Source organism: Tamandua tetradactyla, chromosome 14 (genome assembly GCF_023851605.1).
Source record: "Tamandua tetradactyla isolate mTamTet1 chromosome 14, mTamTet1.pri, whole genome shotgun sequence".
NCBI classification, from domain to species: Eukaryota; Metazoa; Chordata; class Mammalia; order Pilosa; family Myrmecophagidae; genus Tamandua; species Tamandua tetradactyla.
This window is the reverse complement of record NC_135340.1, coordinates 61501957-61518883: the sequence shown is the minus strand read 5'-3', so window position 1 is coordinate 61518883 and position 16927 is coordinate 61501957. Positions and strand designations below refer to the sequence as shown.

Below are 16927 nucleotides of genomic sequence, written 5' to 3'. Positions count from 1 at the left end.
GACTCAAAGAACTGTTAAATGCTCAATGTGTACATTAGACATCATTGAATCAAATCTCCTAGTATTCAGAATAAGTAAATGGAGGCCTAGAAAGGGAGAGTGATTGGCCCAAAGACAAGAACTAAAACCTGGTTTTTGTCTGGAGCCCAGTTCCCTTCTCTTTCTACAGCACACCCCCATCTACATTTTGAGTCTATCCTGCTTGTTCTCAGTACCACAAGACAGACGAACTGCATGGAAGAAGCAGGTGAGAAGCCATGTTATTTTCACAGTTTAATATTAAACATCCTTTGCTTATGGATGAGAAGACTAAAGGCAATAAAATACAATAATCCATGCACAAAATATACAACAGTCCTCTGTGAATGGTTTAGAGCAATGGCAGGGATGTGCAGAGACAATATTGTATTTAAGATGCAGCGCCGTGGACTGAGCTTGGTGGTTACATTTACATGTCCCAGCTGTGCTGGTCTTGGCCTAGCCTTGGGGACTGCGCAGGAAGCAGATGGGTGGCAGAAGAAAATGTTGGTGAGTAATCAGGAGGAAGGCAAGTAAATGTATTTTTTGAACTGCTCTGAAAATCAGATCCACAATTTTCATGTTCCTAAACAATCATCTATCATTGATTTAAAAAATAAAACCTATAGGTTAACAGAATGGGCACCTCAGAGGAAATCCTCTAAAATGCCATATCTGTTCGATCTATTAAAGGAGCAACTAACTCTTTAAGTAAAAAATGAAGGATTTAGGGCATAAGGTTGTATAAGATTCAGTGGAGGGACCATGTTTTATTCAGGCTTTATTTTTTTATCTTCTATTAACATGTTTCCTTCCCTCCATACCCCACAGGACTCAACATTGTTCAATCCACATAACACACGCTCAAATGCTGACTTTCATTCTTTTACACCCACCTGAAATAGGCAAAACTCCAAATTTCCTTTTTTCATGATTTTTCAAGTGGCCAAGGTTCACTTGGCACTACAGACAATATAAGAGCAATCAGCCAAGAATGAAATGCCCTAGAGACTGGAAAAAACAGACAGTAAAAACACTTGCTGGAGAAAACCCTCAGCATAAGGAGCGGGCAAGAGCTGCTCTCCAAGTCACTGAGGGCACTGTCTAGGCAGAACACATCTGCTCCCAAAGTTCTGATGACCCCATTATTCTCCAAGTTTGCTTAGATTAATCAGAATCTCCAAATCTTCAGAGGCTCTCTCATACCCCACTAACAGTTACATCAAGAACACATTTATGCTAATCTGTTCATGTGACCGTCCCACAGTCATTAGCTGAGGAGACTGGCTTCTGTATACAATTGCTAAGGGTTTCTTAAATAGAGAACTAATGGAAATGCTTTTAATAATTTTCCATGCTAACTCTGCATTGTTTTTAGTCTTCACACATATGTGCCTGCAATTTTTCATCAGGTGTCTACAGAATCTTATTGTTTTGCAAGGTGGCTTCTGTTAAGACAGTAGCTTCTAAGGGATAAACAGCTTTTTGATGAATGTAGGTTACTCAAGTGTATTTAATAGATTCCATTGAGAGTAGCTGTCATTCAGAAGGACAATACAAATATTTTGATTTATGCCAGGTTCATTAATTATTTCCTGTCCAGTCTATATTTTGGAATAGCTCTATATAAGTTGAATTTATATTTTGTTTTCATCTTCACGCAACTGAAAGCCTTCCTGCAGTTCTGACTGAAACAACTGGTGTTTATTGGCCTCGCAGATCGGCTTTGCTTTCCCTGCCAAAGGTAAATACCCCAAAGAAATCCAAAATTACACTGAATGAAAATTTGGATGAGCACCATTTGTGCCTTAATTTGGGTAGAAACAGTCTTTGAAGGTTATGTGCTATGAGGGAGATTCAGCTTATTAAGTAGACCTGGAGGTTCCTGAATGATTGACCTTTTTCCAAGCAGACTGGGTTCTGTCCCAAACTCGTTATTCTGTGTGGCCCTAGACAGGGTAATGAAACAATTAGTTGGAAAACAATGGCGTGTCTGGTTGGTTTGGTCTCTAAGAACCAAACGATTCATTTCTATGCTAATTGGCGTCGTGGCTAGACTGATCCACATGTGCACCTGCTATCTACCCATCAAGTAATCACCTCAACATCCACCATCCCTACCTTCCCTGGGCACCTTCCACACAGAATCCTGTCTCATCTCTGGATTTCTATTCTTCCTTATTATGGCCACTTTTCCACAGCTTATGGTTGGCATAGCCTTGGGCAAGTCACAAGCTCACTGACATCCAGTGTTAAGATTGAAATGGGAGTGATCTATTCCTTAGGATGTCCTATGGAATAAAGGAGATAATGTATATAAAGCAGCACAACATCTGAAACACAGTAAATTCTCAGCTAATGAGCTATCATCATCATCATCATCCTCTTAGCCAGTTGATACAAAGTAGGAGCAGGGCAGTGGTAGCGTTGTGGAAAAGCTGGGTACAGAGCTGGGACAGGAGTGCTCGGCTATTCTATGGGGAGCTAAAGGAAGCCTGGCTGTGGGAGAAGGGGTCCGTGTTTAAAGACCAAAACATAACCGTAAACCCAAATGCTCACAAACCCTTCAGATGATGTAAAAACAGAACTGATAGAAGATTATGCTGGCATCATGAGCCATTTTACCACTGGGAAAATAAGAACACGATGGCTTCTGTAAAAGATGTGGGGTAAATGTTCCATCCATTGTATACAATTCAGCCATCAATTCACACTGCTGCAAACTCTATACCCCATCTCATTCCATAACAAACAGTTGTTTCCAGTAGGTAGATTCATGGTGCAAGCTGTTCTAAATGCTTTTGGTATTTTTGGCTTTCCATTTATGGGTGTTTAGAATAAGGATTTGTGTTCCAAATGAGGGAAAAATACCACTTTGTCTATACTAAGCTAAGCTTTGAAAATTACAAGTTGATCAGCAGCAGCCAAGACTAAGGGCTTCACAAAGCTACTTGGTGGCAGTTAACTGCACAGCCTTTTTCCAAGTGCAGGTTCTGTTCTTCGTCCTTGGGGACCCCTGGGTCCTGCCATCTATGAGGTCTCTCTCATTGTCTCATTCCCATTACCTGCTGATAAATGCCTTACCTATTACCTGTTCCTTTTAACAAGTGACGCGGTTAGAACATAAATCAGATCATGTCACTTAGACTACAGAAAACCTCTCTAAAGCGTACCACTGCACTTTAGAATAAAAGCCTAAATTCCTACCACAAGCCATAAGTACAAACAAGCTCTAGCCCTTCCTTACATTTCCAGACTCATCTGAGACTTCTCTATTCATCATACCTGTCCTGCTCTTCCAATATGCCACCCCCTTTCCTACCTCATTTGTATTTGTTTTCCTCTCCACTTGAAATTGTCTTCCACATGGTTTGGTCCTTCTCATCCCGCCACACTCATTTCATATATCACCTTCTCAGAGAGGCTTCCCCATCACCCTTTATATAGGAAACCTTCACAGAGCTATCTCTGAGTAATTCTCTATCTCATGACTAGTTTTACTTCGTTTAGAGCATTTATCACAGTGAGTACTCATTACTTGCATTTATTTGTTGACACGTTTAGTTTAGTGATAACAGTAGTTCCTTGTGGAGAGGAACCTCTAAATCACTGCTGTATCCATGGTACCTGTAGACAAAGAATAAGTATTTAATGAATGCATCTCGGAAACTTTCCATTTTTGTGCAAAACAGCATGATGGCTTATAATTATGTTCATGATCTTCTTATGAACGTTTTTTTGGGGGGGTACAAATGGGAGCACTCAAAACAAGAGTAGGAGGGAAAAAAGTGTTAGATGTACAAAAAGGCTAGAGAATCACTGGTTAGAGCTAAATTACCTGATGACAATGGTTTAAAAGGAGTTTCTGGAATATCATATAAAAACAAAACTGAGGACTAGTGTGTGTGTATACACACACACACACATATGAAATGTTGCTTTATAAAGCAATTGAGGAATTATAAAAATGGTGTACAGGTTTGAAAGGATGTATGTCTCCTAGAAAAGCCATGTTTTAATCTAAATCCTATTTCATAAAGGCAGAATAATCCCTGTTCAATACTGCATGCTTGAAACTGTAATCAGATTATCTTCCTGGAGATGTGATTTAATCAAGAGTGGTTGTTCAGCTGGATTGGGTGACAACATGTCTCCACCCATTCGGGTAGGTCTTGATAAGTTTCTGGAGTTGTATTAAAGAGGAAACATTTTGGAGAATGAAAGATTCAGAGAGAGCAGAGCAGAACAACACAGCCATGAGAAGCTGAGTCCACCAGCCAGTGACCTTTGGAGATGAAGAAGGAATATGTCTCCCAGGGAGCTTCATGAAACAGGAAGCCAGGAGAAGAAGCTAGCAGATGACGCCGTGCTCACCATCTTCCATATGAGAGAGGAACCCTGACCATGTTCACCATGTGCCTTCTCAGATGAGAGAGAAACTCTGACTGTGTTCACCATGTGCCTTCTCACTTGAGAGAGAAACCTTGAATTTCATTGGCCTTCTTGAACCAAGGTATCTTTCCCTGGATGCCTTAGATTTGACATTTATATAGACTTGCTTTAATTGGACATTTTCTCGGTCTTAGAAATGTAAACTAGCAATTTATTAAATTCTCTTTTTTAAAAGTCATTCTATTTCTGGTATATTGCATTCCTGCAGCTAGCAAACTAGAACAAATGGCTTGTGTTTTAGGGCCTAAATACTTCCAAGACTAAGAAATGTTTTTAAATAAACTATTTCTTTTCAAAGAACCTGACTCATGGTTATTCCACTGAGCATCAGTAGGGGTAATCTATTCATCAAACTGGTTTTAAGAAATGGCTTCCAATTGGGAATTCTGGCTGAGGTTTGTGTGTCCTTGAGCAAGACAGAAAACCCCTTCCCTGATAGTCAGTCTGGAAGGGGAAGAAATTCTCCCAGCAGGCTTGAGAACTGTTTTGTGTATATGTTGCAGGAAGAGAAAGGGAGCTGAGCTATAATTACAGATATTTTATTTTCCTTTCATAGGAAAAAAGGTGAAAATGATTCTCAGAATTCCATTTGCTTCTCTCCTTTTCTACACAGCCACGTGCTTACCAATTCCCCTCACTAAACAGTGGACTTTCAAAGGATGCAGGTGTTAAAGCATATTCATATGAAAAATGTTCTTCAAAAATAGTCCTAAATTATACTTGCTGACCATTTGTGCGAATATTTATGACAGAGTTTGCTCATCCATTTAAAGACAAGACAGTATTTTTTCCACAAGTATCACATCTTGATATAACACCAACCATATTACATTCTGCCTTTTCAAAGAAAATCCCCCATTAAACAGTATTTCTAGTTTGTTATTTCTACATTGTTATAAAACATGTTTGGGTAAATAAATTGTTTTTCAGTTAACATTCCCTCTTGCTTTATTTTCTGTTTCACCCACATAGGCTTCAATGAATAAGAAAATGCATAAATGTCAAGTGGTTATCTGAACAGGTTCCACTGCATACACAACTATGGATTTTCATGACTTACATTTTTAGCACACTAGACTAAAGTTGTACCCAGTGTCCTTAACACCACAAAGCAAATATCCATTGAAAAGGGGGCAATATGGTAGCAACTGCTATTTCTAAAGGTAGCCTTTCCTTGGTGAAGTTAGCCTACTTGCTTTAAGCACACATCACATCCACATGCATTCTTCTCCATTACTCTCTTCGAAGAACATATGTTATTAGACCGTTCTGGTAAGTAACTGCTATGCCTGCCTGTATTGGATGGCTCGGCCTCCCTACTCACAATCAGCCAGGTAAGGAGCCTATCTGAGGGTGGGGAGATGCAAAAAGAAGGCTGGATGTGAACTGTAATTCCTTAATTAAACTAGAAGCTTGGACCTGGACTTCCACCTCTAACAGGTTAGCATAAATATCTTGATTAAATCAGCAAATTGAAATCTGAGCCCCAAGAGCAAGAGCAGTTCAGTGGATAGGCAGGAGAGAGAACACCATCAAATCCTGCTCTGAGGACCAGCAGGAGGGCAACAGGTAGCCTCTGAGGCAGTATAGGGTGTCCGAACAGTACGACCTGCCAGAGGTGGAGCAAAAAAGAAACAGTTGTGTGGCAGGTGTCTGAAAGGCTGAGAAAAATTACCTCTTAAGTAAAATCAAGAGAAACAAGATCTTTCTAGCATTTAGTTTGGACCCCCCAAATAAGTGGCTTTTAAGTATGGAGGGAAAGCATATGGCAAAATAGATTTTTAACTCTGATCAACTCTGTACCCCACTTTTACTCAGTCCTTAATTCTAACACTGCATTTATCACCTCTGGTCCTCTAGTCCATGGCCTGCCTCCTTTGCTAAAAGGTCAACTCAATCAGCAATAACTGGGGTTCAAATTTTTGCAACTCCAATGCCTAGTCCTGTGTGAATGGACTGTAACAGGCATTCGGAACCTGTTTTTGATAACAATTTCTAAATCATTGCTTTCAAACCTCCATCTTGGGTGGTGCAATGGCAGTTCAGCAGACAGAGTTCTTGCCTGCCATGCCGGAGACCCGGGTTCGATTTCCAGTGCTTGTCCATGCAAAAAAAAACCTCCATCTTTCTGCTATACAAGATTTCCTCATTTAAACAACACTAGGCTATTTCTCTGGATACATCTTGCTTGTTCTCTTTCAGGAGTTTGGTTCTGAAAATTATCAGGGTAATTAGGCCTCAAAAAGGAATAAACTGCTTGTGCCAATCCATGCGTCAATTTAAAGAAGGAAGATGAGAGGAGAGGAAGGAGAGTATCATCATTCTTCAAACTGTGGAATCATGGTTCCCAATAAAATTAGAAACATAATTTTAAAAATCTGTGTTTATCTAGCCTATGATTTTCAAAATTAATTTCTCATACATTATCCCACGTGATACTCTCAGACATTTAAAAGCATAACAAAGAATTTCAAACACCAGCTCCTTGTAAGATGAAGAAGTATGTATATGTGCCTTCATCTTATAGCTGAGAAAACGGCTACAGAGAATACAGGCCTTTTAGCTAGTGAGTGAGTGACTGGGATTTCAAATCCAGGGTCTTTCTGCTTTTCTTGGCCCCTCCTACCCTGTTAACAGCCTGGGGGCGAAGCTAAGGCTGAAAGGATCTTAATGATTCAATTTCAAAATGGAGGCAGCAAAGACAAAGCAAATATTGTACAAGCGAATTAAATGTTTCAAATTTTGTTCCACAATGGGCAGAGAATAAAAGACATAAATTTTCCAGAATCCTGAGCTTGCTGCTTCCTATCTATGTTCCAACAATTGGCAAGAACTGAGAAGAAGAGAAAGGAAATGCAAGGGGAGGGGGAGGGGAGGGTGGTGGTGATGGGCTGGAGGTTTTTGCAAAGTACAGTGGTAGAATCCTGCAGGAAAAGACCCGGTGGCATCGTGCCCAAAGAGTGCACTGGATTGTTTTGTTTGTTTTTCTGTTCAAGGCAGAATCATGTCTATTTTTAAAAGACGTTCACTTCCTACCTCAGGAGGAAGCCAGAAAATGAGAAACATCCCAGAACCTCTTTCTGCAACATTTTTAATTTTGTGTTTTGGTTTTGAAAGAGAGATGTAAATGAACTTTTTTTTTTTTTTCACAAAGTAGGGAGAGGAAGAGAGATTCCCACAGTCTCTGCTTTGCTTTTTTTTTTCCCCCTCGGAAGTAGAAGGTTCTTAATTTCTCCAGTGGTACACGGCTCTCCAAAGTACTTTCAAGTGAGCACAGTTCCAACATTTCTTTTCAGGCAGTTCTTAAGAATGCTGGAATGTGAACAACCACAACAAAAAATGTTACTTCCACTGCAGTCTTTACTCCGCTTTTGGCCGGCAAGCACTGCTGACGTTGCAGAATAAATACCAGCCAACACCACAAGCAACTTAAAAAAAATTTAATTTTTTTTTTTGGACAGACAAAGCACACGTTATGCAAGACTTAATTGAATAACTTCTTCACAGAGAGGTACAGCACAGTGGTCACCGGGCAAATCCAATGAACGGAATATACCACACTGGGCATTTTAATTACAGTAAATTGGGCACTCTTCCCATAACTGCATATAATAATAACTGTGTACATGTTCTGCATTTAACCAGTACTGATTTTAGGAACTAAGCAAACTAGACCCAGACACTCAGACTGATTTCCAACTCCCTTTTGCCTATGCAAGACTAAACAACTATTGGTCATTAATAAAACATCAAGGTGAAATATAAATAAACACATCTCTCCTTTCAAAGGTACCCTAGCAAACGCCCTTTACACATAATGAAAGCGCTTAGACCATCTCGTATGGGAAGATAAAGGGTGCAATCAGTTGTGCCAGTCTTGGACCCAAGAGCCCAGCTTTGATTAAGCCAAATTTTAAGCACTAAGCGCTCTCTCCTCACCAGGGAAAAGTGGTGAACTTAGGCCAATCTGACCAAACAGGCAAAAATGCAAAATCGCAAGGGCAGACAACCCAATAAAAGCTTCCAGGAGGTTTAAGGAATAAAGGATAAAAAAGAAGGCTCAGTCAAGATTTAGAACGAGGCAAACAGTGAAAAGGTACACTGGAGCAGGAAGTGGCTGCTTCCTCGGTTTCCGAAGGCTCAGAACCCGGGGTGGGAATGAACAAGGTCGGAGGAGGGCAGCTGCTTCATGAGGGGCAGGACTAGGCGGGCCACAAGGACCCTACCCTGCTGCTCACAGGATCACACTCCGCTGTGATGTTGTGACCGGAAAAAATCAACTGCCGGGCTCACAAATTAAGCGAAGGCATTTTTCTAAGAATTGAGTCATTCTACTCCAAGATTGGATTCAGCCATCTCAGAAAGAGATGCAAGAAAATCAATTTCCTGATAAAGAAAACATATCAAGAGCACTCTTGGAAGGCAATCGCACGGTCAAGCGAACAACCCCGTGTGCGAAGGAAACAAAGACGGCCAGGCAACGTGAAATGAATAGCAGATATTTGAACTGGTCTACCCATCTGCTCAGAAAACACGACTTCATTGAAAATCCAAACTAATGATAACTGTTTTCTCTATCTAAATTGGCCACCCTTCATTGCTCACCCTGTACCCACGGTCCAGTCCAAGGGCTTCCCATGCCAGTGTTCATGGAGCTGCACAGTGTGTGCTGTGGCTCCCTATTCAAACAGTACAAGAGAGATGTCTGAGGCCCCAGCGTGGAAGACCAGCCCTCCTAGGTCTGCAACGCATGCACTCTGGGCACTCACTCAAGATCTCAAGGCCTGGCTCAACAGATCCATGTTCCACAAACTCTTTTGAAGATCCTAAGTGCAATCATTGTTTGAAAATCTCATCTGCTTAAAATAAAAAAAAAAAAAAAAGAAAGCATTGCCAGGAACTGTTTAAAGAAAAACAAAAAGCTCATTTGATTTTTGTTCTAACTTTGCCCATCAGCTGCCAAGTAAACTTATTAATCTTTGTTTTATGAGATATCATGAAACATGTCCAAAAGCAATTTTACATAGCCAGTGGGTACTAAGCAAATGCATTGCCGTTCACATTTACAGTTTTTTTTTCTGCCTCCCACTGTAAACCTCTCAAAATGAAGATGCCATGTCTTCTGTGCACTCCTTTGGTTTTGCCAGGTTCTCTGAACACAGTAGCCTTTCAATCAATGTTCACGTTGGGTTCCCAACCAATGGTCAATGTGTAATCAATTTCCTTATATATCCGTTGAAAATGCTCCTCCTACATCGGAGAAAGAGATTTCCTCAAAAATAAAGTATGAAGAAGCTCTGCACGATAGATACATATACACAAGATTTCTTTTGCAAAGATATCAACAGGTGGAACATATTAACTTGATTTCACAAAGACCCAGAGGCCAAAACCTTGCTTACTGTTGTCCCACTTTGTTTTGACTTGAGAAAGAGATAGACGCAGAGACAAAAAGCAAAAGAAAAACTAAAGACTGAGATCAAACTTAGAAAGACATAGCCAGGCACTGCCCACCATATGGTTAAAATATTATAACAAATAATACCAGTAAAAATAACTTTTGTAATAATGTGAAATGTTTAAGTAGCAGAAGTAAGTGTAGAGAGAAACTATTTAGAGAAAGATAGGTGTTAGTGGGACAAAAGAGTGCTATGTGGGCCAGAGTGAAGTATTTGGGAGTTAAAGGTGGTACTGGTTTAAAAGGAAGTGATCCCCAGTCCCTGAAATTCTTATAGGAAGCAAACGAAGCTTTGGGAATCATGTCAGTGAGGGGGAAAGAGAAGGTAATGAAGTGTGAGCACAGAGAACTACCATAGTGGGAAGGGACACAATCAAGTCCCAGGGGAACCTGGAGGACTTCCTCTGCCAATTAGGTTAGAATTTTATATCTAGAAATTGCATATCACATAATTATAGATTGTGTGTTTATCTATTTCCTCCAGTTAGAATGCAAGCTGTCAGAGGACAGGGACTTAGCTGTTCTCACAGTGTCCAGAACACATCCTGAACATAAGAAATGGATGTGTCAAACGAATATATGCAACTTGAGGAGTAAGTGGTACTAGGTCCCTTAGCAAATCAACTGGCCCTTGACAAGAAAGTACACATGCGGGCTCTCTGGGTCTATCAGTCCGTATTTTCACACAATAGAAAAATATGGACAATAGTGTGTGCTGAAGTTTTCTCTTGGAATAACTCAAAATTAGCAGAATGTCCCACAGGCTGATCTTTCCTGCAGATTTTAGGCTCAAGATCTTGAGCATCAGCCCCTGTTTCTTCTCTGGCTGTATCATAGGAACAAAACAGCAATGCATCATCTGTAATTTAAATAAGAAAGGAGCTTCTCTCCATCTAACATTCAGGAACTTCAAACAGGATCATCAAACTAGGGGAATTTTATGATCCTTCAAACAGTTTCCATCTGTAATTTGGGGCTTCTACCCCCACCATTTATTTGTCTGTCATTATTTATCTGATTTGCAGAGGCTCACTTGAGAGAACATGCTTTACTTCATCCATTCTCCATACACATCTTTTGTTTATGAAGGATGGAAACTACACCTAGGCCACGCATCCTCAATGCCAATAATACTATTTTTTTCTAGCCAACTGTTGTTTCCTATATCCAGCCTCTTAGCAAAAATAAGAAATAAGGCAAAAATATCAGTTTTGGTACAATGTTTCTTTTATATTATGTCAATAAAATGGCATCAAGTCTATTTTCCACAGTGCAGACTATGTTGCTCAGAAAAGACTACAGTGAGGAGATGACATTTGAGCAGGACCTGAAAGAAAAGATAGAGCAGGGCAGGCACACCCAGGAAGAGCATACTCTTCAGATGAAACTGAAATGGAAAGTTCCTGAAATGGGTGACTACTTGGCATATTATAGATCAACAAGGAGGCATGCTGTAATGACTTAGCTGGAGCAAGGTAAAAGGTGGCAAATACTCAGAGAAGAGGCAGCTGTGTGCTGGTGGGGAGACCACAGAGGGCCTGAAGAGCCATTCAGAGGGCTTTGGCTTTCCTCTAAGTGGAATGGGGAGCTGATGGGAGGTTCTGAGCAAAGGGGTAACATGGTCTAATTCATGTTTGAAAAGGCCCTACCAGCCACTGTGTGGAAATGAGTTGGTGGGGGACAGGGAGAGGTAGGTAAGGTTAGAACAGAGAGATCATTTAGGAAGTGCTTATAATGGTTTAAGAAAGAGATGTTATTAGTTTGAACCAGGGTGACAGCAGGTAAGGCAGCAAGAAGTGGCTGAATTTGGGGTATCTAGGAAGACAGTATCAATAGGATTTTTCAAAAGATTGGATGCAGCTTGTGAGAGAAGGAAGAGTTGAGAGAAAAAGGCAGTCAGGTGTTAGTCTTGGGCCATCTTAGGTAGAACTTTGTCTCTTTATTTGAGGGACTTAAAACAATAGGTGGGGAATAAGCGGAGCCCAGTAAGGATTAGGGACACATTAGTTGAGCGAAAGAATGAACTATATGATATCTAGATGTGCCTCTATTATAAAGATTATCACACTGTACCTATTTACTTATCTTCATTGGCTCTACTTTCCATGAAGACAGGTATCTTGTCTACCCTGTCTTGTAGCCACAGTGTCGGACCCAATGGAAGCATTCAATTCTTTCAATAGCTTATTGTTACATGATTGTGACTAGGAGGCACTGGGCTTACAAAATTATTTTTAGATGGGTTAACCCAATTTTGGGGATGAAGGCAATAGCTTATGAGCAAAATTACTTTGATGAGGATAATATCAGAGGTGTATGTGTTCTCTGGCTATTTTAAGGAAGGAATTAGAGAGAGGACACTTTAAGAGAAATCTGTGTATTAGTCAGTTTTCCTGCACTAATAAGGAATCCCAAAACTAAAAGGCTTATAAAATAAAGATTTATTTCTCATTTGTGTTACACCTTGAATACAGGTACCTAGATGCAGCACAAGCTGAAGCTCTGTTCTACCTGTCTCCTCATTCCGGAACAGAAGAAGCAACCCAAATCTGAAATACACAGAAGTGAAGAGCAAAAGAGCTGGCAGAAACTTGCAATGCTTCTGCCCAGAAGTGTGACTCCCATCCACTCACAGACCATTGGCTAGGGCAAGAAATGTGTCCAAGTCCAAAGCCAGCAGTTGGAATGTATAATCTTCTTACAGGAAACTGGAGAGTAAATAATCGCAAAAAATAATAGTATCTCCTATAAGATCCCACCATAAACTACAAAAAGACTCTGAGGTTCCCCCTGTCATCTTGGTTACTTAAAGGACCATAGTCAAAGGCTGGTATAGCTAGGCCATGACCACCCAGATGCATAAAGTTTTGGACCCATAAAGTTTCAGAGCAGCTAATCTGTTATCCAGTTACTGGAACATACACTGCTCTTCTGTTTCCCCTGCATCAAGAGGATATCATCATCAGTAAATTCAAGGGTCTCCGTGACTTCAAATAATGCTGCACACCACCACCCATCATGCCTGACTTGGTAAAATATCATTTGTTTAGCTTCTTGAGGGTCTAGTTTTCTGATGGTTTTGTACTCGACACTATAAACATGGGAAAAGCAGTGGACACACCAAGATCTCAGTTGCAGGAGCAAGTTCCTTCCATATTTCTCCTTCCTTGAGTATATTACATATAGTCAAGCCAAACCTGCTTGTCCTTATAACTCAACAAAAGCAATCAACCAATTCTGTGTTTGGAGTCCCTAAACTATATACTTAAAACCTCTTGTAAGTGCACCAGAGTACTTGTCATGCCATCTACATATGGCATGTCTCTAAGGACATCAGAACTTAATGAATCAATCTACAAAAGTTCAGTGATTCTAGGAATGGCAAATGTTTTGGCCTAAAGCTTTAAGAAGCATCTCACTTTAAAGTGACAAGGAAATGCATAGATAGTGAATGTCTGGGTGGTCTGACCTACTGTTTCATGTGAAGAATATTATACTGTGGTTCTTTCTCTCAAGGCTGAGTTAAGATGTGACACATAGGATAACATGGATGTTTATCAATGATATATTATACATTTCAAAAAGATAAATTCATTACTAAATTTACTGTTGCATAAATGATTCCCATAAAGAGAGCCATTTCCACATCTTTACCGAGGACCCTGAATACAACTCTGTTCATTTGGCTACAAATTCCTTACAAAATATCACCTCATGCAAGAAATGTTTTACCTACTCTGGTGCACTTACAAGGGTGTTTCTGCTTATCTAGTCTCACATAACAGCTACATGTAGTAGAGAGAAGAGAACTAATGGAGAATAATAATTCATGAAGCTGTAGCTAACTTCTGGTCACTTTTATTGCCTTGTCTTGATGCCTCAGATACTGTTCTAGTGACATGATACTAGTATGATAGAAAGGGTGTTCACAATAAATGTTAATACATATATGCACACACATGCATATACACATATATAATTAAATATATTTATATTAAATTAAATGTCATTTCCAGTGAAATATATATTGATTTATTATATTTATTTACCATAAATTTAGACTTTTAAATGTTCCAATTATTACTCTGTTAAAATTCATATAATTGTTTACATTTCAATTGTGCTATTCTTCTATTCACAGAGAAGCAGGCAATTTTCAGTCTCTCAGTCTTTCAATCTCCCTCTCACTCTTTCATTTCAGTTAAATTCCCATGTAACCAGTGGAAGTAATAGCCCTTTGAGAATATGGGACTGAAACTTAAGTGAAACAGTCTCATTTTATTTTCAGGAAATACAATGTTGCATTGTTTTAAAATCTGGGTTAGTGCCTGACATGCCAAAGGTGACATAATGACCCCATTGGGCTTTGGAATTTTAGCTTTAGTTGAAATCTTTGAAGCAATTCCTGCAATTTCTGTTATGTATAGCCTTTAACCAGAAATGTGAATGCACCCTTGTATTTCGTAGATGAAAAATACCTCTATCAAATAGGCAGTATGTTGAAGAAGTATTGCAGAGGTTCTAAAGAGAAAGACATTTCTTACCCAAGATCACCTAGAGATTTTCTGACTTTGGGGTTACTGAACTGCCCTTTCCTTTTACACGTAGCCAATACATCTTAGAGGAGACTGCCTTCCCTAAGCAATTATTTTGTTTCTCCTGGGTTGAAGATAAAACGGCATGCGCCACCTTCTAAGAATCAGCTTGCCACCACCACTCCCAGCGCTGACATGGGAAAGGATGGTTACCTAGGATGGATGGGTTTGGGACATGAGTGCTTACATTCCATTCCCTTTCTTATTTTTGATGTCTGAATTTCCCCCAACTCTGAGGCTTTTTAAAAATCTTTATAATATTAGTATTTCATGTAAGATCTGGATCCCTGCTTTGTGCTTATGAGGTTTCTGCAGGATTGAACAAACTAAGTTGTTTAATTCACTTCTACAGAAAGAACACAGTCATCCAAGAGGGGAGCTGCCATCTCAAACCACTTTTGCTTTCCCAGAAGCCACACTTTTTCTCCTTTTACTCAAAACCTAATCCCCTAGGCTCTCTGTTGCCACAATGTTTCAAAAGAAAAATTAGATTATGCTAAGACTGCAAATACTGAAAAACAAATGTTCTGAATTGAATTTAGCTCACCTTTTTAATGTTCACTTTGAAATGATCTGTTTGTGCCCTAAAATAAATCCTCTCTGACATTTGATTCTCATTTAATATTCATTCACCTTCCTTGATGCTTCTGGGTCTCCATTTCCCTCCACACTCCCTCCCTTCAATTCTTGGTTGCCCAGCAACCTCAAACAGCTGGGTGCCCAAACAGGAAAAGTAAATGGGATTAACTCTGGAGGAAACTAATTGAAGGAAGCATTAGTATGCTCTTAATCAGAATTCTTTCAATACCAACTGATTAAGTTATGCTCTGCTGTCCTAAGTAAGAGTGTGACTGTGGAGAATACAGGTAGAAGAACTGTCACAGACTTGAAGACCAAATGTTTGCAACAGTGATGACAGCAGTTACTGCACCTGTTTTAGCACTTAGCTGATCATAGCCCTCTGCTTGCAAAAAGACGCAAATCATATGAGAAGTCTTTTGACCACCACTCTTTTAATTCATGTATTCATGCATGTACTCATGCATTCACTCACTCGCTCCCTCACTTATTCATTAGATATTTATTGAAAGACAACAGGTCATAATAGGAATTCTGTGGGCTCTGGAGTGAACCAGACTGTGGTTTCAATCGCTACTTTCTAGTTCAGTGATATTGAACCAATTTTCTTAAACTTTCTAAGTCTTAATTTACACGTTGGTAAAATAAGGTTATCAATGCCTACCTTAAAGTGATACAGCAAATATTGAGTGTTAGGATAAAACATGCAAAACAGCTATTACAGAGATTGTCCAGGTTAGGTCTTCTGTTAATTCATTTCCTCTTGTCCCATGTGAAACTGGAATGTAGGAGAACAAATGAAGATATGCCAGCTAGTTAAGGACTTGTGTCTGTATTTCACGCATGAAACAAAAATAATGAGATTTTAGCGGTAATAATGGAAAGGAACGGACAGGTGCGAGATTGACTGTTAAGGGAAGAAATGAATAGAATGGAGCTGAATGAATCAGTGGAAATTGTCAAAGTTCCTTCAGATGTTTTGAGCCTGGATGATCTGAGAGAATACTCGTACCAGGTACTAGCAACTAAGAAGCTGAAGTCAGTTTGTGAAACAATTGAGATTTAGGTACTGGGAGCAGGGCTGGTCCCCACTGTGTAAAATCATACAAGGGCATCCCCAAGCAAAAATCCCCTTGGCCTTTTATTTGCTTGTCCTCCATTTCCTCTCAGCTCCACCTGCTAGTTCAGTAGAAACAGCAGGAAGAGGTGAAGAAAAGATCCTAGGCTGCTCATATGAGGTAGAACTCTGATATTCAAAGATTTTAAACTATCCTCAAGGTTTCTTCTCCTCCAGAGAGTATATTTTCAAGTACAAAGCCAGTTATGCTGTGGTAACAAATTAACCACCACATACTAATGTCTTCATTAAAAAAAAAACCCATTTCTTTCTTGCTGTCACTACATGTCCAGTCCAGCTTGGATTGCTCTGCTCTACAAAGTTATTCAGGGACCCAAACTGATGGAGGTAACACCATCTTTTAACTATACCATCTAAAACATACACTTTATTCCTCCCCCAGCATGGGAGAAATGCCTTTGAGCTTCCAATTCCTAAACCCTGAAATTTCACAAAATATATTCCCAGATACTCTTGGCCAGAATTAGCCCAACTACAAGGAAGCTGCGAATTGCATCCTTCCATGTGCTTGGAAGGGGATGAGAAGTGGATATCATGGAACACTTGACTCCCACCAGACACCCTGATGGCCAAACAATTCCATTTACAGTGCAAGTGGCTTAGATCTCCTTAAGGTTGCACTCGTTCATGCAGAAAATAAAGTATAAGACACTTTACTCGCTAGAACAGCTTGTTTAGGGAGAGGGT

General features: G+C 39.8%; 2 long non-coding RNA genes across 3 annotated transcripts in view; one reads left to right on the top strand and one right to left on the bottom strand.

The window, feature by feature from the left end:
- The window catches only part of LOC143655145 (uncharacterized), a 213496-nt gene that overhangs the window by 111234 nt on the left and 85335 nt on the right, over positions 1–16927 (bottom strand). The gene's annotated exons all lie outside the window — the stretch shown is intronic.
- LOC143655143 (uncharacterized) lies at positions 1205–15060 on the top strand. Of its 2 annotated transcripts, XR_013162065.1 has the most exons (4): positions 1205–1762; positions 11200–11403; positions 12403–12958; positions 14876–15060. It is a non-coding gene; the product is annotated as an uncharacterized LOC143655143 (long non-coding RNA). The 2 variants fall into 2 exon arrangements; XR_013162064.1 differs by lacking the exon at positions 14876–15060 and having other exon boundaries at positions 12403–13850.